At 50.1% G+C, this 22546-nt stretch overlaps 1 long non-coding RNA gene across 1 annotated transcript in view; it reads left to right on the forward strand.

The window, feature by feature from the left end:
• LOC105555280 overlaps positions 1-21462 on the forward strand; it is a 41868-nt gene extending 20406 nt beyond the window's left edge. Inside the window, exons 2-6 of the long non-coding RNA XR_001008451.1 lie at positions 7268-7345; positions 8358-8480; positions 14651-15725; positions 19032-19885; positions 21248-21462. This is a non-coding gene — a long non-coding RNA (uncharacterized LOC105555280). The remainder of the gene's footprint in view (positions 1-7267; positions 7346-8357; positions 8481-14650; positions 15726-19031; positions 19886-21247) is intronic.
• The last annotated feature ends 1084 nt before the right edge of the window (positions 21463-22546 follow it).

The following is a 22546-nucleotide window of genomic DNA, read 5'->3' on the forward strand; positions in this document are numbered from 1 at the left end:
TGAGACACCATGTGTGCGGAGACCAGGAGTAACCGCTTCATGTATTGTCGGGGGCTTCTAAATGCACCGTGGACCATCTTCACAGCAGAATATGGTGCAGCCTTCACCACAAAATGGGACGTCTTGGAGCCCTTTCTGCAGAGAAAGAAGCAAGTGAGATGTGATGTGTCTGGCGAGCCGTCATTCAGGGCACAGAAGCACCGATGAATGCACAGACCAGCTCCATAGTGGCGCCTCCAGAAAGGGGACTGGGTGCTGCAGGACTAGGGCAGGGCCAGCTTTACCTTTTACCTTCACCCCTTCGGTACCCTTCAGGTGCCAAACTGTACCCACTAGTTACGATTCAAAACAAAAATTCCGTTAAAAATGTAAGAATAGTCCCAGTGATGGACTACCAGGCCTGGGCCAGGCGAGGCCATGCAGATACAGACAAGGTGACAGGACAGGAAAGTTCTAGAGCATTGGGTGTGGTCACCACTGTTTGCCACTTTTCCTCTTCCCAGGAAACCAACAGGAACGTCAGGGTATTCCTTCCTGTCTTCCCGAAATCTCAGATGCATTGATGTCTCAAAGGCCTTGACAAGGAGGCGTTTTCTGTGTTGTGGCCTGTTAAGTAAGGCTATGGGGCACTGATGGGGTCACATCTGAGGATGGCACCTAGAGAGCTGTTACTGTGCCCCTCTGCAGGAAGAGCCCTGCAGACCCTGGAGCTGGCAGACAGCAGACCTGGGTTCAAGACCTCACCTGGGGCCAGGTGCAATGGCTCACACCTGTAATTCCAACACTTTGGGAAGCCAAGGTGGGAGGATCACTTGAGCCCAGGAGTCTGAGAACCAGCATGAGCAACATAGCAAGACCCCATCTCCACAGAAACTTTAAAAAATAGCTGGGCTTGGTGGCACACGCCTGTACTCCCAGCTCTCAGGAGACTGAGGCAGGAGGATTGCTTGAGCCCAGGAATTGGAGGCTACAGTGAGCTGTGATTGTATTTTACTGCATTCCAGCTTGGGCAACTGAGGGAGGCCCTGTCTCAAAAACGAAACAAAACAAAAACAAAAAAACTCCAAGACCTCACCTGGTCTCTGCCCAGTTGTGTGATTCTGTACTAACTCTGCTTCCCCGTGACTCAGTATCCCCATCTACACATGGGCTTGTGTGTGTGTGTGTGTGTGTGTGTGCGTGAGATAAATGACACACCAAATAGACCTGAGCTATGCCAGTGTCCCGCCCCACCTTCTCCCATACGTAAACTGGGGGAATAATCACTGCCCTGCCTCCTTCATGGGGTTTGAGGGGAGTGACTTGACCATAATCAACTCTTGACTTTCTCAAGTGATAGCTGCAAACACCTCCAAAATAACAGCATGGACTGGAGGCCTCCTAAGGGTCAGGTGCTGCTCTGAGGACTTTGTAAGTTTCATTAATCCCTCATTAATCCCTCCCCCCCATGCAATGTAAACTCAGGAGGCCTGGGATGTCTGTTCATGCACCGACGTCTGCTGTGCCCAGCGCTCAGCAAGCACCCTGTGTGTTGCGTGAGTGGGCCTTGCAACGATCCTCTGAAGTGGGTCTGAAATTCACCCGAATTTACCAGAGGAAACAGTTTCCTGCAAGTGAACCTAATTGTGTAGGTCATCATATGCAGCAAATTCACAGGAGCCGAGCCTGAATCCAGACGGTCTGGTTCCAGCCCACACTTTTAGTCATAACACTCCACTGGGCAAGAAGCAGGGCTTGTGGGACAGGCACCAGCTCCCAGATATGCCTGCTCACCAGGGATCGAATTGTTCCCAGGCACCGGCCACCCTGGGCAGCTCTCCATCTGTGCCCCGGAAACATGACCACTGACCTAGGCTTCACTTGTGAGCGTTTGAAAAGCAAATGTACTTCCTAGAGTGCCTGTGATGGATGAACTCTGAGGGGGTGGTGATTTCGATGTCTCTGACTTTATGGGCCATTTCTGGCTATTTTCATACTTACAGAGTTCCTTCTGCCATATTCACCTGGGGTGTGCGACCTATCCACTGGGAGATCAGTGATTCAAGTCCAATGCCAGGACATGGCATCTCTGCCTGTACAGCAGGTGGCGCTGGCCAACCAAGGGGGCCCCAAGGGAGCAGGACTCGAGGAGCCAAAGGCAAGTGCAGTAACCAGGACCAGCCAGGGACAGCCTCACAGGCTGCACTGGCATCTTAACAAGAGCAATACCAGCAGTACCTGTCGCCTGTTCTGTGCTCCGAGTTCTGGACTGGGCTGCCTTGTGTATTGTCTCTGAATCCTCCCAATCCTGCGAGGTTGGCATTTTTATCCCCACTTTTTGGTAAGAACAAAATAGAGGCCCCGAGAAGCCAAATGACTTGCCCAGGATCATGCAGCAAGTGGCAGAGCAGGATGTGTGCTCAGAGTGTGGCTCCTGGACCTGCCTACTCCAGGAAAGAAGGGGTTGCTGGTGAAGGTTCTGGGGTGAGGTGGGCAGGGCTCATGTCGGGGACAGCCCTGACCAATCCTCTGCGTGGCAGAGGCAGCTGGCGAGGAGGGCTGTGGAGGGCAGCAGTGGGGGCTGCGATGGGAAGAAGGGGGCTGCGGTTGGAAGAGGGTGACTGTGGAGGCAGACAGATTTATATGGGAGCCCCAGCTTTGCCACCTCCTAGCTGTGACGTTTTGCACAAGGCACGTTAAATCTTGACCTCAGTTCCTTCTTGGTAAAATGGGGATTACATTGCTCACTTCAAAGGAATTCCTGAAAGCTACATAATAATCATGACTTACCAAAGGTTCTGATCCGTAATAAGTGTACAATAAAAGTGAGACATGATCAGGGCTGGTATGGAGGCATCTCCATTAGCAGGTGACCAGACTCCTTCCGTCTCACTGCTCTGCTATCTGTGGCATGCTGCCTCATGGTCCAAAGTGGCTGCTAAGCACCAGCCCTTATGTCTGCATTCCAGCCAGCAGGAAGGAGATAAGGGTGAAAAAAGATGCCATTTCTTTGTGAATATGTCCCAGAAGTTCATATAGATCACAATAAGCCAGTCCACTTTACGGGCGGAGGTGGACTCCAAAAGGTCTGATGATTCTCAGAAGGTAATTTGTGCAGCAGGGGGAGCAGGATTCAAATGTAAGTGGGCTGCCATCCAAACAATAGCAGCCAACCGAAGGGCTCCCTGCACTCCAGCATCTATCCCAGCGCTTATACCTAGTCATTTAATCCTCGCAGCTAGTGAGGGAAGAGCTGGTTACCCCATTGTACAGAGGAGGTCACGGAGGCTCAGAGAGGGTAGGTGATGTGCTCAGGATTTCAGAGCCAGTACATGGAAAGGTTGGGACTCCAATCCGGGCAGTCTACTCCAGAATCCACACTTTGACCACCACGCTCCGCTGTCACTCAGCATTGTAAAGTCTCCCCATGGAATCCTGTCTGCAAATCTGGTTCAAGTTGAGATAAGAAATGAGGCAAGGGAGGGGCCGCTGGTGTCTAACAGTCCCATGTTCAAAAATAATAAAGTATAGCGTGGGCAACATGGTGAGACCACCGTCTCTACAAAAAGTAAAAATTAGCTGGTCGTCACAGTGTGTGCCTGTAGTCCTAGCTACTTGGGAGGCTGAAGTGAGAGGATCGCTTGACCCTGGGAGGTTGAGGCTGCAGTGAGCCAAGATCACACCACTGCACTCCAGCCTGGGTAACAGAGTGAGACCCTCAAAAATATATGTAATAATAGTATTAAAGTACTTCTTTTGCAATGTATTCATCACCTTGGGCTGCCATAACAATATGTCGTAGATGGAGTGGCTTAAACAACAGAAATTTCCCCCAGTTCTAGAGGCTGGAAGTCCGAGATCAAGGTGCCAGCAGGGTCCAGTTCTGGTGATGAATTCTCCCTCGCTTGCTGGCTGATTCACTGTGTCCTCACGAGGTGGAGAGAGAGAAAGATTTCTCTGCCTTCTTCTTAGAAGGTGATAGTCCTATTGGATTAGGGCTCAACCCTCATGAACTCATTTATCCTTAAATACCTTCTAAAGACCCTATCTACAGATACAGTCATAGTGGGGGTTAGAGCTTAAACATCTGAATTTGTGGGGGCTGAGTGGAGGATGCAGTTCAGTCCACAGCACAGGGTTAGTTTATTTCAGGAATAAATGAACTAGAATTTCAAAGTCAGGACCATAGATTCAAAAGGTGAGAACCCAGCCTTTAACAGCTTAACTTTTCGCATGGTGTCTAGAACGATGTAATCAACATTCCCACTGTTCAGATGGGGAGAGTGCTGAGTGCCCTTGACAAAGTCCTTGGAAACAGCCAGAACCTAGACTTTGCTAGAGCAGTTGTTTGTAAACCCACAGAGGCGATGGGCCGTTTCCTAACTGTGATTGTAATCATCTTCCGAGCTTGGGTCTGGCTCACAAACGATACACTGCATAAACTAAAATACTTTTCCCTTTGAGGCTCGCTCAGCAAGCTTGCAGAATCCGGTTGATTGGTTTGTACTTGAGTTTTTTCCCTTCCTGGTGGAGGCAGAGGGAAGTCATGTGTCGAGTTCTGCCATGTGCCAGGCCCTTCACAAACATTAGCTCCCCGCCCCCACCACTGCTCCTTGTTACTCCCCAGTTAGCAGCTTCGGGGTAAAGGGACTCTCAGGGTCACACAGTGTCAGAGCTAGGAGTGAGCCCAGAGCTGTCATTCAAGCCCCTGTTTGCTTTTGCTGTGCTCTGCTGACCCCCAAAGGAGCTTCTCTTAGTAAAACAAAATTCTGTTTAAAAAAGCTAAATATCCAAAATTCATCATCTGTTGCAATCTCAGTGTATTAGGTTGGTGCAAAAGTAACTGCAGTTTTGAAAGTAATTGAAATTGCCATTGAAAGTAACGGCTAAAACTGAAAACACTTTTGCACCAACCTAATAAAATGGCTGTGCTGGTGAAAACTCCTGTTGGAATGGATTTTTCCCCTTGGAATCTTGCCAATCAATTAATTTGCGGCTCTGCTATTGGCCTCACTTTCTAAAACTTGAACCTGGGAGGTTGAGGCTGCAGTGAGCCAATATTACACCACTGCACTCCAACCTGGGTAACAGAGGGAGACCATACCTCAAAAAAATAGGTTTTTCAGCCTTCCCTTGTTGGGTTATGCTCTCTTCCTCCGTTTCCTCTGTAGTTGACACACTCCCGTGTGTGGGCAATGTTCTCCACGTAGTAACACCCTGTACTAATGATGAGCGTGCTGTCTACGTGACTCTATTTAGGGCAAGGCAATTCGGTGTAAATCCTGCATGAGGAATTCAACAAGAACGGAAAGCTTCAGAGAAAAACATCCTGCGCCTTCCCCTTTGTCTCAGTCACTATGGTTTCTGGGCAAATTAAGTAAACACTCAAGAAGCTTTTCTTTTTTTTTTAATAGAGCTGAAGCAAAGAGCCTCAGATGGCCACAAAATGATGAACACATTTATTTTGATTTTTTACTTATAATACTTGCATATAGAGAATTACAATAAATATAATATTCCCTCCAATTAAACAACAACCAAAAACCTTCTCCGTGCCAGAGCAGGGCAGCTGGCCAGGAGAAAAGGAGAAGATGGCCCCTGTGCTCCAGGGCAGAAGATACCTGGCCCACATCCCCCTGACCCCAGAGAGTTGTGGGCCTCTGTCAGGAGGTACTGTCTCTAACAAGAGCCGTGGGTGTGCTCTGGGCTTTCTGTTTGCCACTGCTGCTCAGTGATCAAGCCACGTCATCTTTCTGAGTGTCTTCTTGTGACATGCAATGATGATATTCGCTTCAACTGGGAAAGGCAACCCTCAGATTCAGGGATATGTGTGTATTTGAGAGCCCTGGTGAACTCAAGCTGTAGAAATGGTGGTCTTTCGCAGAATCCGTTAGATGAGATTAGAGCCAACCCAGGGCCTTGGGAGCTCTCCGGGGTGCTGAAAGGATTGTCCTCAGACTCCGAGGATCAGCATAGTCTGTGCATAGGAGTGAGCCAGTGAGAATGTCATTCATTGAGCACCTACTGTGTGCCTGGCGCCTGGCTTCCTCCACAGCATTATCTCATTATCACACATGGTTGCTACCGGACTGTTTGCCTCTGCCTGGCCTCTGCTCGGCCCTCCTGCTCCTGAAGCCCCCGGTGCCAGCCGCTGCCCCAACCTGTGTGTGGCCTGACCGCCTCTGTCCTTTGGTCTCTAGCACAGCTGGCCTGCCTGTGGCAGTGCCACCCAGCCAGCCTCCTGGGCCACCGACTTGCTTTGTATCTCCTGGCCTTGGAAAGGCTGACGTGGGCATGTTTGTGAGGGAGCTTGGAAAATTGGAAGCTGAGGTTCTTAAGGTCACGTTTTGATTATTCTCTACCATGTTTGTCATGTGTGTTTGGTTCAGGAAAATTTGAAACTGAGCCCTGAGGACGGGGGTATTCAGGCTATCATCCTATAACCCCATTACCCTGTGCTGGACTGTTACAATTATTTCTATAAAATCAGCGTGTCCGTGGCACTGTGAGCCACTTGAGGGCGGAGCCTGTGCCTTATCCAGCCCTGTAGCTTCTGAGCCTGGCACAGGCTCCTGATGACAGTGAGGGCTCAGTCACTGTTTATGAACGCAGAAATGAAATGATGGAAGAGTGAGCCCACAACTTGGATTTCTGTCCTGAGAGCTGGCGTCTGTGGGAGAGGGTTCTGTATACACTCATGCCCGCCTGCACTCACTGAGCACTTGCTGGGCTTCTGGCTCTGCTCTCAAAACTGCACGAATATCAACGTTTCCAGTCCTCACTGCAACCCACGAGATAGGGACTATGATCCTCATTTTACAAATGGGGAAACTGAGGCAAAGAGCTATGCATAACTTGTCAAATACCACATAGCAGGTCAGTTGCAGGGCTGAGATGAGAACCCCAGTGGAGTTGCCAGCACAGCTGTCAACCCTCTGCACCACCAGTCCCGGTGCCAAGGCTTTGTCCTATCCCCCGTGGACCTAGTAACTAAAACTTTGGGTGACTTTCTTGATTGTGCCCAGTGACCATCACATAGCTTGGATGGGAGGGAAGGTCCTGGCTCCCACACTGCTGGGCGATGCTGCGGGGATCACTGCATCTCTCCATGCCTCAGTTTCCTCAACTTCAGGGGGATGCCCACTCCTACCGTGGAACTGCGAGGATGTCAGAGGCCATCTGTGTGAAGCCCAGGGCCCTGTGGTGGCATGATTGTATGCTGTGATCTGAATATGGTCAGTCATTATTGATGGTCTTGAGGTTTTCCTGTGTGGTGCTTCTATTTCAGAAAAGGAAAGGGGGCAGGCCTAAAGGCAAGAAGAGAAACCGCCTGAGGGACCTTGCTGTTCCGTGCTCCTACGACAGGGTAAGATGCAGGAGATTACTCTGACCCAACGTGGAAGTAATCTGCAGGGCTCACCCTGTGGCCTGGGCCACGTGGCTGGGTTGGCATGATCCCATCTCAGCCTTTGTCTGTTCTTTTAGGGCCCTTGGTTAGTTAGGGAACCTGACACCACTGGGAGTGTGGGATGCGCTGCTTAGTTCTTTAAGCTGTAATGAGGTCCTGGTGCTGGAGGAGAGAGGATAGAAGAGCCAGGCTTGGGTTCCAGACAGGAAAAGGGATAGGTGTGGGCTTGGTGGGTCTGCTTTTCATCCCAGGCTTGAAGACATGGGTGCTCTGTGGCCTTGGGCAAGCTGGTTAACGTTCAGGAGGCTTAAGCCACCCTTCTCAGCACCTGGGACCTTGTCCCTTTCCCATGAATCTTGCACTGAAGAGGAAAGGTTCCATGCCAGAGGCTGACCAGAGCTCTGAGGGTCGCCTTGCCGCATCTGGAAGCTTGTACACTTTATCTTCAGGGTTCACACGGCTCTAATGCTGAGGGGCTTTCTTCAGTATTCCTGTGGCTCATATGGATGAAACTGGTTTGGCCACAGCCTTTCGCCTTCCCCATCAAAAGAAGTCCTTGATCAGGAAGGGGAGGGGTCTGCACCTGGAGTATTAGGCCACACCTGTGAGCAGGTGGCATTATGTTCATTATACAGAGGGGGAAACTGAGGCACAGGTGGGTTAAGTGCTTTGTCCACATAATGCAGCATGGCTATTTGAACATGTCCCCTGCCAGACACAGCCACCCAGCCTTCATATACCTCGTGTCCTATGGGGAGCCCCTCTTCTTGTTCCTAGGCCTTTTACCAGACTCTGGGTTAACAAAGCCATTGGAGGATGTTCCCCTCTTAGCCTCCAGTTTTCTGGTTAGACTGAACAAGATGGGCAAACCCATGACTCGTTATGAAAACAGGAAAGTGGAATGAGCCGCCCCCGGCCGCTCCCTTCCCCACCGGTTCCCATAGCCACGTACGTCCCTTCCCTGGCACAGGTACGTGATATTCCTGAACAAGCAGAGAAGTCGGCTGAGGGCCACACACCCCGATCTGCCTTTCACGGAAATCACAAAGGTGCTGGCTGCTCAGTGGGCTCAGCTGTCTGAGGACAAAAAGGGGTAAGTCCTGTTCTCTGTGGTGAATACAAAGCGAGTCCCTCCCTGAGATGGGGCCTGGGCAGCCCTCAGACACCACCAGGGGCCATTCCCTCCTAATCCATTTCTCCCACCGGAGCCAGAGGGAACCCTCTAGAGTGCAGACATGAGGTGCCACTCACCCACCCATTTAGAGCAATTCATGGTTCCTCTTGCTTTTGGCAGCATCTCTTAAACTGGGTCATGCAGAGTGGCCCATCAAGGAAACATGGGCCAGTTGTCAAATAAGTCTAGGATCTGTCACTAGTGCCCAGCCCAGGACCCTCTGCAGGGAAAAGTGCTGATGTTTGCATGAGGGATCATTGAAGAGAAGTCTAAGGCTCCCCAGGCGGGAGCTGATAATGCTGCCTTTCTCTGAAGTCATCGGACCAAACCTAGAGAATGGTATGGCCACAGCAAGGCAGATGCCAGTTGATGGGAAGGAAAACAGTGCCATTCAAACAATGAATGAACTTGCTTGGAGGTAGTGAGTTTCCTGTCCCTGGAGGTGTGCAAGCAGAAGCTGAGCAGTAGGTTCTTGGGATCATCCTAAAGAGCCCCAGGGAGGTTGGACAAGAGGGTGACCAGCCTCCATCCCCATCCCAACCCCAAATCTGGAGCACCTCAGAATCTCTGTGCTCCTTCCTCCAGAGGTATGTGTCCCCGGTGGACGAGGCCAAGCAGGGCTATATCTGAGAGCTGCAGGCCTTCCAGAGCCCTGAGGCCTACTGAGCCTTCCTGCAGAGGTGTGCAGCCCACAAGGCGCTACGTGGTGAGTGGGGACGCAGGGGTGGATGGGAGCTCCCCTCTCCCAAGCCGGGGTCTGGGATGTTTACACAACAGAAAGTGCGCTGGGAAAGCCCTTGGTGTTACTCCACCTCCTTCAGCGCTCACAGCAGTCACCCTGATTGAAGAGCCAAAGCAGTTGACATCCAGTCTCCCTTTTCAGCCCATCCTGAACTGGTTGAAGATCAAAGATAAGGGGCAGCTTGTTCCCTTCTACTTGGGAGGGTCAGTGGACGTTCAGGGTGGGCTGGGGCAGTGGTTACTTTGGAGTGTTTAGAAAAGGAAAAGGAATCACAGCGACAGGCCTGGCACTTCTCAAATTCCTGCATGCACACAGTCACTGAGGGTCTTGCTAGTAGGCAGGTTCTGCTCCAGCAGGCTCAGGGTGGGGCATGGGAGTCTGCATTTCTGACATGCCCATGGGCCATGGCTGCTGCTGCTCCAGGGCCCACACTGACGATGCTGCAGGTTGGTTCCTGCAGCACTCACCACTCCTACACGTCGCGGCACCCTCCCACAGCCCAGCATCTCTGCCATGGGCTTTTCTCAGATGGCCATGGGGCCAGATGTGCAGGGCAGAGCCAGCAAACTGAGCATCCATGTAAACCCATGCAGGCAGCTTTCCACCACCACCGCCATGCTGGCACAAATCCAAGGTGGGTTCCACACCCCAGAGAGTTCCCATGGGACTGAGCCCCATTCCTGTAATGGCCCTTCCCAGTCACCTGACTCACTCCCAGCCCTACCGGTGCTTCCTGAGGTCAATACCCAAACAAACCATTGACACCAGAATCGTCATCTGGGGGGCCCAGCTCTGCCCCCAGAGCCTGAGGCAGAGGAGGGAACCCTATTCATCATCTACTCACTATGCCTTCACCATGGAGGGCACCTTCCACTCATTTTTCTTTTTCATGCTTTTTGAAAATATTCTCAATGCAGAGCCCATCAGAGGCACGTTTATGTTGAGACCCACAGGGTGGCCACCAGCCACCAAGATTCCAGTCTCCTCTGAGGGGCACAGGCCCGCAGGACAGCATTGAGGTGTCCTTGTCAGTGGGGGTCCAGGTGCCAGTCTCTGGCCCCACCAGTGGCTGCTCCAGGGCAGAGGTAGGCCTCTCCCAGTGGTCCTGGGTCCACCCCCATTCACCCCGCATGTTCCTGCCTGCTGTCTCCATGGTGCGGGCCGGCTTGCGTCCCTAGGACATCACAGCAAGGCCTGCCTATCCTTCACATTGCCGCCTCTCTGGCTGAGCACCGGAGGAAGCGTGCATCAGGGGCTCTGCCATCCACGAGACTCCAAGACCAGCCACGTGTGTCCCATGCTCCCACCAGGACTGGCTGAGAGAACTGCCTTCCTAGTGACCAGGGTGTGGGCTCCAGAGTCCAAGTACCCAGGTTGGAATGCCAGCTCTACCACTTGGGGGCTCTCTGTGGCCCTGCACAAATTGCTGGAACACTCGCTGCCTCAGTTTTCTCATCTGAAAAATGGGGCTGTCACAGGCCCTTCTCAGGGCTCAGTGTGGATGAATGAGCTAACCCACAGAGAGGTTGGTACTCAGCGCCTGGTACATGGCAAGTGTGCAGTAGGTGTTCACACTTAGTGCTTCTCCCTGTGCGCTGAGCTTCCTCCAAAGGAGGGGTCAGCAAACTTTTTCTGGGAAAGGATAGATAGCAACTGTCATAGGCTCTGTGGGCCACATGGCCTCTGTCACAATCATTCAACTCTATGCTTGTAGCAGGAAAGCAGCCATAGAAAATATGTACACAAAGGGCTGTGTCTGTGTGCCAATAAAACTTTATTTGTAAAAACATACAGAGGGCTGAGTTGGTCCACAGGTAGCTACTCTGGCCCGTCATACTTACTGGGTTTCCACATAACCTTTGTTCTCAATCAAGTGCCTGTAGATAAAAATAATCAACTGAAAAATCTCTGGTCTGGCATAGAACTAGCAGATGTACCCATGCCTGGTGGCGTCTGTGATGGTTCCAGGGGAGCTGCAAGGCCTCTGGTCCTCATCATGAATGTCAGATCTCTTAGTACCAGAGCTAAGCAGAGGGTGCCTAAGAACAGCTGTCATTCCTGCTCCTGGTTTTCTCCCAAAATGCCATTTGTCCGAGCTTAGCAGAGAACAGCTCATCTTGCTGAATTCTTCATTCATGCTGAGGCCCTGCGGCCTTCTCCTCATTTGGGGGATTGTTTATAAATTGTCATCATGCAAAAAACTTGGTGTGTTACCAAGAACGGTCACTCCAACACAGCTTGGTCTTTAAACAAATAAAATAAGTCACTGCCTTATTTAAAACATAGTAATTTTAAGAGTTAGCCATATAAAATGTATTAGTAGTCAATATGCATTTTTTTTTTTTTTTTTTTTTTTTTGAGACGGAGTCTCGCTCTGTCGCCCAGGCTGGAGCGCAGTGGCCGGATCTCAGCTCACTGCAAGCTCCGCCTCCCGGGTTTACGCCATTCTCCTGCCTCAGCCTCCCGAGTAGCTGGGACTACAGGCGCCCGCCACCTCGCCTGGCTAGTTTTTTTTTGTATATTTTTTAGTAGAGACGGGGTTTCACTGGGTTAGCCAGGATGGTCTCGATCTCCTGACTTCGTGATCCGCCCGTCTCGGCCTCCCAAAGTCAATATGCATTTTTAAAATATCACCTAGAATCTGCCATGCTAAGAAATGAAGTTTTCATTTTTGCTCGTTTCTCTCTCATCTTCATTCCGTACCTAGCCAGGTGCTTATACATTGACATCAGAGGTACCTGGTGTTTCCTCTTGGCTCACTGGGGTTTTCAGGCCTCAGATTAAATTGAACAGCATTGATCCTCCTCCTCCGGCAGGTAACACGAAGACCCCTCAAATGATGTTTGCAATCAAAGAAGGTGCCTCTGACCCTCTGATTGGTGTCCCCCAAATAGGGCTGAGTCCTTTTCTGAGACAAATTCTTTTTTAAAGGATGTCTTTTGTTTCCCATCGAAACAGGGACCCCAGGAAGTGAATTTGAGAGTGAGGGCCTTGACTTCTCAGAAATTGATGTCAGTGTTTTGGGAGGGAAGATGCATCACCCTCATTTGGTGTGGGAGGCTGAAAAACAGTCTCTCCCGGAAGACATCCATGTCCTAATGCCTGGCCCCTGTGAATGTCACCTTCTGTGATGGAAAAAAGGTGGGAGGGTTGGAGGATGTGGTGAAGGATCTTGGTGGTGGCAGGGTGGGGGGAAATTATGCAGCCACCAGTGTCCCGACAAGAGGAACGCAGAGGGAGATGTGACCCAGGAGAACAGAAGTTCTTGTGATCGCAGAGGCAGCCTGGAGCGATGTGGTCACCAGGAGTGGCTGGAAGAGGTGAGGAACTGGCTTTCCCCTGAAGCCTCCAGGAGAACTGTGCACTGCCCACACCATCATGTTGGCCCAGTCAGACTGATTTTAAACTTCTGGCCTCCAATACTAGGAGAGAATAAGTGTCTGTTGTTTTTTGGGGGGGGGTTTTGTTTTGTTTTTTGGTTTTTTTTTTTTTTTTGGTTTTTTTTTTCTCGCTCTGTCACCCAGGCTAGAGTGCTGCGGTGCGATCTCAGCTCACTGCAAGCTCTGCCTCCCAGGTTCACGCCATTCTCCTGCCTCAGCCTCCTGAGTAGCTGGAACTACAGGCACCCGCCACCACACCTGGCTAATTTTTTGTATTTTTAGTAGAGATGGGGTTTCACCATGTTAGCCAGGATGGTCTCGATCTCCTGATCTCGTGATCCACCCGCCTGGGCCTCCCAAAGTGCTGGGATTATAGGCTTGAGCCACCGCGCCCAGCCCAGTGTCTGTTATTTTAAGCCACCAGTTGATGGCAGTTGGTTACAGCAGCCCTAGGAGACACACATTTGAACACAGGAGACTGTGGATCAATGAAGTGAGGCCCACACATCCATCTCTTACTCCGTGGCAGCGTGTCCACACGGAAAGGAGTCTGAGGCTGGCTGGGTGAGGCCAGGAAGACTCACAGGGCAGCGATTCTGAGATGACCTCTAATGGAGAATAAATGAGAAATTCCCAGAGGAAGCCCTGGACGGGGTGGATGCAGAGGCACGTGATGCAGACAGGGTGTTCCGGGCAGAGGAAACAGGATGTGCAAAGGCCTGGAGATGGGCAGCAGCATTGCAGGTTTGGGGAGTCATGAGCAGCTCAGGATGCCTGGACCAGGCTCTGTGCCTGGCTTGTGGGCACGAGGATGGGGCTGGGTGGGGAAAGGACTCCTCCGATGTGGGAACAAGCTGGATGGAAGCTGGAGGTGTTTCCCCTTTGAGTTTTAATTGACAGTGAAATATACGTTTAATTAACAAATGAAGAATAACTGAAAATGAGTTTTAAGGGGCAGATCCATGTGTTTACAATGGCATTTTCTGGAAGGCTACACAAGAAACTATGCAGTGAGTAGAAATGGGGTGTTGGGTCTCTTGCGCTTTTGACTTTATACCCCCTCCTTTTTTAAAATTTCAGCATGCACTTATAATCACTCTGTAAGTGGCTTTGCATACAATACCTTGTATCAGCAGGTCATGACTTAAGGACTTAAAGGGCAAAAGACTTCCTGAGTGCATCATCTGCCTGAAAGGTCAGTCCTCGGTGGACCAGGCTGGGTTGCTGTGGCAGGAGCCACTTAAGTGGGGTTCCAGCCTGCAGCCACTCCCGATGGTTACTCTCCCAGCAACCCAGCCACCCTCTCCTGGAGCCTGCCTTGGCTCCCCATGGCCTTTATGATAAGGCCTTCCACAACCTGGCTCCCATCTCCCTGTCCAATGTCATCCACCCACCACGTCCCCCAGGCCCCATGGAGTGCTGCCAGCAGTGAGCATGCAGTGAGTTCTAGAGCCTTACTTTCTTCCTTACCAACCCACAACCACCTCCACATCCCCAGGCATCCACTATGATCCGTTTGCAGCACACCCTCCAGAAACACTCCACAGACATGCAGGCACCTGCAGATTAGCGCATACATATTCTGCTAAAATGATGCGTTCTTGTTTCATCTTAGAGTTCATTTTGGTTTAAGATTTCAGAAAACCTCTGAAAATAAGCAAGACCTGGAGTTGGTTACATGCTCTCTCAAACAACACCGCCAACTGTCAAAACGCACCTCTATCTACCGAGGCCCTAGCACTTTCTCTCTCAGCCGATGACAGAGGTCTTGCGATGAATTGAAATTCTCATCTGTGCTCAGACAGGCATCACACCTAGCAAGGAAATTTACAGTGGGGAAAGGGAGTTGCTAGACCCAGCCCTGTCCACACAACGCCCATGTGTCTTTTTCAGCTGGTTTTACGTTCAGAGAAGGCTGGACCGCCTGAGCCTCCTCCCTGCTCACCTGAAACCCTTTCTGTCCTCAGAGAGATGAACACAATGGCCTGTACTGTGGGACCCGCAGGCAGCTCTTCAGCTCCCTGCGCAACAAGAAGCAACCTGCTGCAGAGGCAGCACCTGCAGCGCCTCACAGGTAACCAGCCTGGGCCAGGCTGCTCAGCCACAAACACTGGCCTTGACTCCACCTGCACCAAAGGTCACCAACGGGCAGCCCACGTGACGCCTCTTGTTATTAAAATGCAATTTTAAGACAGACTCTAGCCAAGCCCACTTATCACCAGGTGGGTGTTTAGGACAGGATAGGTCTTCCACTGTATCTGTTTTCCTCTTAGTTCACCAGGCTCACCTGCTCTGGGCCCCCCAGGACACAGACCTCAGCTTCTCCTGGAGCCCTTGCTCACTTTATTCCAACTCTACGAGCTCCTTAACTATCCCAGAGGACCCCAGGCCCATAGCCACCTCGGGTCCGGATGCCGCATTCTCTGACATGTGGCACATTCTGGGTGCCCATGATTATGATCAGGTTCTGTGCCCATGTGGCCTCAGGGCTCTTGTGACCACCCTTCATCCAGGTCTTTGCTCACCTGTCTCCTGCCCAAGGATGCCACCCGGGTCACTGTGCAGACCTCCAGCCCCTGCCCATTTCTCTTCATGATTGCATCACCGCCTCGCAGCCTCTTCCACTTGCTCATTCCTGGTGTTATTGCCTATCTCCCACTGGAAGAGAAGGCCCTCAAGTTCAGCTATTGCTTTGTCTGTGATGTTCACTGTGGTGAACCCCAGGCCTAGAACCACGCCTGGTACTCCCGGTAAGTGCTCCATAAGTATCCAATGAGTGGACGAATGAATGAATGTGTTCAACAAATGACCCTGGAGCATGTATTCCTTCCAGGGACAGAGCGAGGTGCTAGGGACACAGGAAGGATGAGGCAGAGCTCCGTGCTAATGAAACTAAGGGCCAAGCATGTGGATGAATATGCACATCCTGGCATTAAAACATCTTGCATTCTAGTGAAATGAGACCCATTGGACACAGAGAGGCCCCACTACAACTGCATCTGTGTAAAATCAAGAGAACGATCATGAAAACAGCCGTGGCAGGTGCTGGACTAAGGGGTGACATTGGGTTTTCTCTTCCCACCTATCCTTTAGGGTTGTTAAAATAGAACTAGGTTTCACGTAGGCCCCTGCTGTGCAGTCTGCTTGCTGAGTCATGCAGGGCCAGCTATGCAGCCACCCTGTGCTTCCCCGGCCTCGTCTGTAAAATAAGGATGACACCGCCTGCCCGGCAGTGCTCTCCCGTGAATACACAGTACCTCATGCAGGGCCCAGTGCAGCTGAGAGGTCACCTCCTCCAGGAAGACTGTCCTGACCTCGACTTGGGGTTGGGCCTCCCCAGGGCTCCTAAGGCTTCCACACATATCTTTCATTTTGCAATGATCATCCCGTGTTACTGTCCCACAATACACATTACACACAACACCATACAAACACATGCACTCTACACACACACAACATACACATGCGCTACATATAACACACACTATACACAGTACATACACAACACATACCCCACCCGTCACACTCATATACACACATACACTACCCACATACACTCCACACACGTGTAGTACACACTACATGCGACACACTCATACCACACACATGCACACACGGGTCTGAAGGGCAGTGCTGTGTGGGGATCCGGGCACATCCCTGATCCATCGCAGATACTGAATATTTGCTGAAGGAATATCCGGGAGGCTCGTGCTACGTCTGGTGTTTGAAAGGAAATGAACTGTTCTTGGTAATGTCTTGTTTAGGGTGAATAATGGCACTGAAGACAGAAAATGCGTCTTATCACCTGCTCTGGAGCAAAACATGTGTGCTTGGATGGGTAGAGTTATTCTGTGTAAATTACCCACCAGAGAGAATTCAGGCCTATTTCAAAATCTATAAAACCACGTGCTGGGGAACCATGAAAAGTTGTAGATGCATGTGGCCGTGAACCAGTGTAACTCTCTGGGGGCCTTTGTGATTATTTAAAAGGAAACAGACATGGGCAAACCTTGTTTCATCTCCCTTCTAAATCACCTACAATTGTACAGTAGCAGTCGGGCTCCTGAGAGCTTTCCCACTTCCGCTTTTCTTGGTGAATCTTGCTGGAAATCAGTGCTTCCGGCAGCTGCAGTCTCCGAGGCTGGGCCCTGATTGGGGAGGGGGTTGTTAACCTTGCATTCTTTAGGGTTCAGGTCTCAAATGACTCTTGCAGCCCTGGGATCTGAGGAGCGAGACCAGGCCTCGGCTATCTCCACCCCGAAAGAACCTTCCCTGCTCTTCCACATCCAGCCCAGGCCTCGGCTTCCTCGTCTGCAAAACGAGGGTGCTGAGAAGATGGGGGCAGGGGTCCAGCGTTTTCTTCAGCACAGCTGCTGAGCTGTAATTCCCGTGCCATAGTGCCCACTGGCTGAAAGTCTATACAGTTCAGTGGTTTCTAGTACATTTTCAGACATGCGCAGCCATCACTGCGGTGGACTTTACAACATCTCTGTCACCCCAAAGAGCAACCCCTTTTCCACTGGTGTCACTCCCCCTGCTCCGCATCCCCAGTCCAGCAGCCTAGGACAAGCTTTCTGCCTCTGCAGGAGTTCCCCAAGTTTCAGGACTTGATGTCTCCTTTCTGTGGGGAGTCCAGCAGGCATCTCCACCTAGGGACAGTTTAGTGGACAGTGCTGTGTCACCATCAAGGGCCTGAATCCCTGCTCTGTCTCCTACTACCTCTTTTACCTTGGGCAAATTCTTCACCCATTGCTTTGGTTTCCTCAGGTGAAAACAGGATCATCGTGCTAACCTCAAGGGCTGCTGTAGGATTCGATGTTCCTCATGTCACAGTCTCTAACCGTGTGGCACATTCTGGGTGCCCATGGTTACGATGATGGGTGTGTGGGCTGGAAGGATCAGTGATTTTCTGCCTCCATCCCCTCTTAGAAATGGAAGGCTGCTAAGGAACCCCACAGGCACCTGCTGTGTGATTCTGTATGGCTCCCTGCACGCTGCCCTTCTCCTGCTGTGGCTTTTCACCTTTGTGTGCCAGTCTGGCACCTGTTCATACTTCAAAACCCCATCAAAAAGACAATAACAGGTGCTGGTGAGCATCTAGAGAAACTGAAACCCTGCTGCTCTGGCAGAGTCAGAGGGCACACTGCATTGGAGAACAGTCTGACAGCTCCTCAAAAGGTTAAACATAGAGTTGCCGTGTGATCCAGCAATTCCGCTCCAGTGGCCAATCTGAGGTTTCATTCTAGGCTGTCTGTTTCCAAGAACTCTGTTCTTTACCGCTTTCTATGTGTATACCCAAAGAACTGCAAATGTATCATCAACCAAAAATATAAACATGAATGCTCATCACAGCACAGTTCATAATAGCCAAAAGGTGGAGACAAACCAAATGCCCATCAAGGGTTGAATGGATACACAAAACGTGGTCCATCCTTACCACAGCGCAACGTTGAGTCATACAGAGGAGTGAAGTGTGATATGTGCCATGATGTGGAGGAAACTTGAAAACAAAGTGAAAGAAACCAGACACAAAGGACCACACACTGTGTGATTCCATTCACACGAGATGTCCAGAGCAGGAGATCTACAGAGGCAGAAAGGAGATTGCTGGTTGTCTAGGGCTGGGTTTCGGGAGGATAAGGGAGTGACAGCCAAAGTCTGTGAGGTTCTTTTTGAAGGATGAAAATGTCCTAAAATTGCGGTGATGGTTGCATGTCTGTGAATCTACTAAAAACCACTGAATCACACTCCCTCCCTCCCTCCCTCCCTCCCTTCCTTCCTTCCTTTCTCTCTTTCTTTCTTGAGTCAAAGTCTCACTCTGTCGTCCAGGCTGGAGTTCAGTGGTACAGTCACAACTCACTGCAGCCTCAACCTCCCAGGTTCAGGTGATCCTCCCTCCTCAGCCTCCCGAGTAGCTGGGACTACTGGCGTTTCCCACCATGCCTGGCTAATTTTTTTGTAGAGTTGGGTTTTACACCATGTTACCCAGCATGGTTTCGAACTCCTGGACTCAAGGGATCGGTCCACCTTGGCCGCCCAAAGTGCTGAGATTACAGGCGTGAGCCGCTGCACCCAACCATGATGTGTGAACTACATCTCAATAAAGCTGTTAGGCCAAAAAAAAAAAAAATCTCAGTCAAGGACCCTTCCCCCAGGAGGCTTCCTCTGCTGGCCTCTGCCCCTGCCTGGTCCTGACGTGTTCTGCTTGTCTGTCTCTCTGTCCATCAGATGGGGGAGCCTGAGGCGGGGACTGATTCGCGCACATCTGGACAGAGAGCCAGGCCTGGAAGTGCTGCTCATTCTATGCTCATGGGCCGACCTCTGTGACAGGCTTTCTTTGCTTTTCAGGGGAATTCAAAAAAGATTCTGCCGCATACTCAAAGCACCCAGAGCCTCTGGAAGAAGAGAAAGGACGAGATTCAAATGAGGCTGAGTCAGAGGAGGAAGCTGAGGGCCCCGAATCCCTTCCGCTCAGAAGTCTTCATCCAGAGAGGAGTTTTGCTTCACTCGACTTGTGTTTCTCGCAAGGGTTTGTCTATAGATTGCTGAAAAGTGAGTAATCAAGTTCAGCAACTCCCTGGCAACTGTGATGACCTAGGGTTTATAATCCTAGTCAGAGTAACCTACAGAGAGGTTATAATATGAGGTGGAACAAAACAGAAAAGTCGCTAGAGGAATAACGATAGTAAAAATTATAATCAGATGAAGAATAAAGTTTTCAATGAGGTACAGTTCTAAGCACTTCATACAAATAACCTGTCTTAATTCTCATAAAAGTACTGCGAGGCAGATACTAATATCATCTCCTTCTAAAGATAAAATGCAGCACAGAGAGGTTAAGTAACTTGTCCAAGGTTGAACAGCGAGTGAGTGGCCAATCTGAGATTTAAATCCAGGCTGTCTGGGTCCAAGAACTCTGTTCTTCACTACTTCTCAACAATGTCAACTATGTAAAATGACACACACACATAAACCCACATCAGTGGTAATGGTGGTTATCCCTGGCCGGCAAGATGAAAGAAGATGTTACGTAATTCTTCAGTCCTTTCTGTGTCTGCCACATTTTCCCCAATGGATAGATGTCAATTAAACTATCAGAGGAAGAAACAAACTCTATTAAAAATGATTTCAAGGGCTGGGCAAGGTGGGTTACACCTGTAATCCTAGCATTTTGGGAAGCCGAGGTTGACGGATCACCTGAGGTCAGGAGTTCCAGACCAGCCTGGCCAATATGGTGAAACCCCATCTCTACTAAGGATACTAAAATTGGCCAGGCATGGTGGCATGCACCTGTAAAAAAATCTCAAGAATGAACTGTTTATACAGGGCTACCAGCCATCACCTGCATAAGGAGGTAGGTACTAGTAGCATCTCCATCTTCTTCTTTTTTGTTTTTTTTTTTTTTTTGAGATGGAGTCTTGCTGTGTCACCCAGACTAGAGTGCAGTGGCACGATCTCGGCTCACTGCAACCTCTGCCTCCCAGGTTCAAGCGATTCTCCTGCCTCAGCCTCCTGAGTAGCTGGGATTACAGGCGTGCCACCACACCTGGCTAATTTTTGTATTTTTAGTAGAAATGGGGTTTCACCATATTGGTTAGGCTGGTCTCGAACTCCTGACCTCGTGATTCACCTGCCTCAGCCTCCCAAAGTGTTGGGATTACAGGAACATCTCCTTTTAAAACTGAAGACATTGTAGCACAGAGAGGTTAAGTAACTTGTCCAAAGTTGCACAGCTAAGGAAGGGGAGGTTTTGGATTGAGAAGAACAGACAATGATGGTCTTCTCTTCCCTTTCCTCTCAGTCAAGGAATTGGAGCTCAGGGAGCTGAGGAGGACTGTAGAAAGAGCTGGAGCAGACGAGGAGGCCCTGCAGAGGCAGCTGGTGGAGTTCCAGGTGATGGCCCCATGTGCGTGCCGGAGGCTTGGGGCGGGAAGCGCCCACGTGGCTCAGCTGGTGGGGGGGCCCACCTGGAGGTGCTTAGGAAGCAAAGAGTAGATACCACTTGGTCCACTTAAAATGGTACTCTACAAACCCTGCATGCTAGGATGTGTTTGCTATGTACCCTTATAAAATACACAGTGTTTGGTCCCTTGGTGTTCCTGGTGCGTGGGAATCTGTGCCATGAGCCTGCTCGTGTTGCTTGCTTGTTTCACTCAATACTCTATTTCATCCATGCTGTCACGTGGCCTCTGGCCTCTTCTGTCAGATCTGCCTTGTGAGCCCATTCCCTTCCTGGCAGGTCCCAGTTTGCCCCAGCTCCCCACACCCGTAGCTAGGGATGTGATGAACATCCTTACACATGCCCTTTTATGGAGCTGTGGAGTGGGCTCTCTGGGAAGAGGGGTTACCTGGTCATAGGCAGGTGTGTGGTGTGCACTCTTCAATGGCAAATTTTGTAAGTTTAAGCAGTCATGGTGGTTCCCGGTAATGAGAACAAAGGGAATAAAATGAGGAGAAACCATGCGTATTGTCACATTTTAAACATTTGTTGTTTTGGCTAGATGTGGTGGCTCCTGCCTGTAATCCTAGCAATTTGGGAGGCTGAGGCGGACAGATCACCTGAGGTCAGGAGTTCAAGACCAGCCTGGCCAACATGGCAAAACCCTGTCTCTACTAAAAATACAAAAAAATTAGCTGGGCATAGTGGCACATGCCTATAATCCCAGCTACTTGGGAGGCTGAGGCAGGAGAATCGCTTGAACCTGGGAGGTGGAGGTTGCAGCGAGCCAAGATCACACCACTGCACTTAAGCCTGGGTGACATAGCAAGGTTTCATCTCAAAAAATAATAATAAAATAAAATAAAGTAAAATAAAATTGTTGTGTTATTCTGCTTATAAAATTAACATATTCATTGAGGCTGGGCGTGGTGGCTCATACCTGTAATCACAGCCCTTTGGGAGAACACAGCGGGTAGATCACTTGAGGCCAGGAGTTCGAGACCAGCCTGGCCAACATGGTGAAACCCCCGTCTCCACTAAAAATATAAAAATTAGCTGGGTGTGGTGGCGGACGCCTGTAACCCCAGCTACTCAGGAGGCTGAGGCACGAGAATTGCTTGAACCCAAGAGGTGGATGTTGCAGTGAGCTGAGATTGTACCACTGCACCCCAACCTGGGTGACAGAGTAAGACTCTGCCTCAAAATAAATAAAATAAACATATTCACTGAAGAAAATTTTGAAAATTTCAGAAAAGTATATGAAGAAAATATAAACCCTATTGTTAACATTTCAGTGCAGTGTTTCCAGTCTTGTTTCTATAAATATCTGAATCTATCCGCCTACTTCTCTCCCTACCTAAATATATCTGCATGGTATTTGTATATCTGCATATTTATCTTATATTTCTCTAAATAAATATATCTAACTATATCTCTATATAGACATAGAGATAGAAAAATGGAGAGAGAGAGAGATAGGGAGATGGACGTAAAGGTAAAATCCATCCTGCAGCTTCCATTTGCAGAAGAGCGTGAGCATTTTCACGTCTCCTTTGACGTTATTTTAGCAGGAAAACCTGTGTGTGCAAAGGGAAGGAGGTTGGAAACGCAGAGGGAGGGAGGGAGAAGAGCAGTAAATGATGCATCCTTGTGCAGAACAGGAGGATATACGCTTTTCTTTAAAGAAAAAATCATGAATGCCATTTCATCCTAAAATATTCAGACATGATCCTTCGGACAGTCAGAAACTGCAGCCATTTCCCTTCCTCTCCCTGGACGTTTTCACTGTTAACATCTTCATGCGCATCTTTCCTTCTAAGCATTTTTCTATTTATGGATGAATGGGTTGATAGTCGGAGAGTTGAAAACCGGAACTTCTCAGGGCACCACCAGCAAGCAGGCTTTGTCCTTGGAGCAGGGTCCC

Source organism: Mandrillus leucophaeus, unplaced genomic scaffold (genome assembly GCF_000951045.1).
Source record: "Mandrillus leucophaeus isolate KB7577 unplaced genomic scaffold, Mleu.le_1.0 Scaffold68, whole genome shotgun sequence".
Classification (NCBI taxonomy): domain Eukaryota; kingdom Metazoa; phylum Chordata; class Mammalia; order Primates; family Cercopithecidae; genus Mandrillus; species Mandrillus leucophaeus.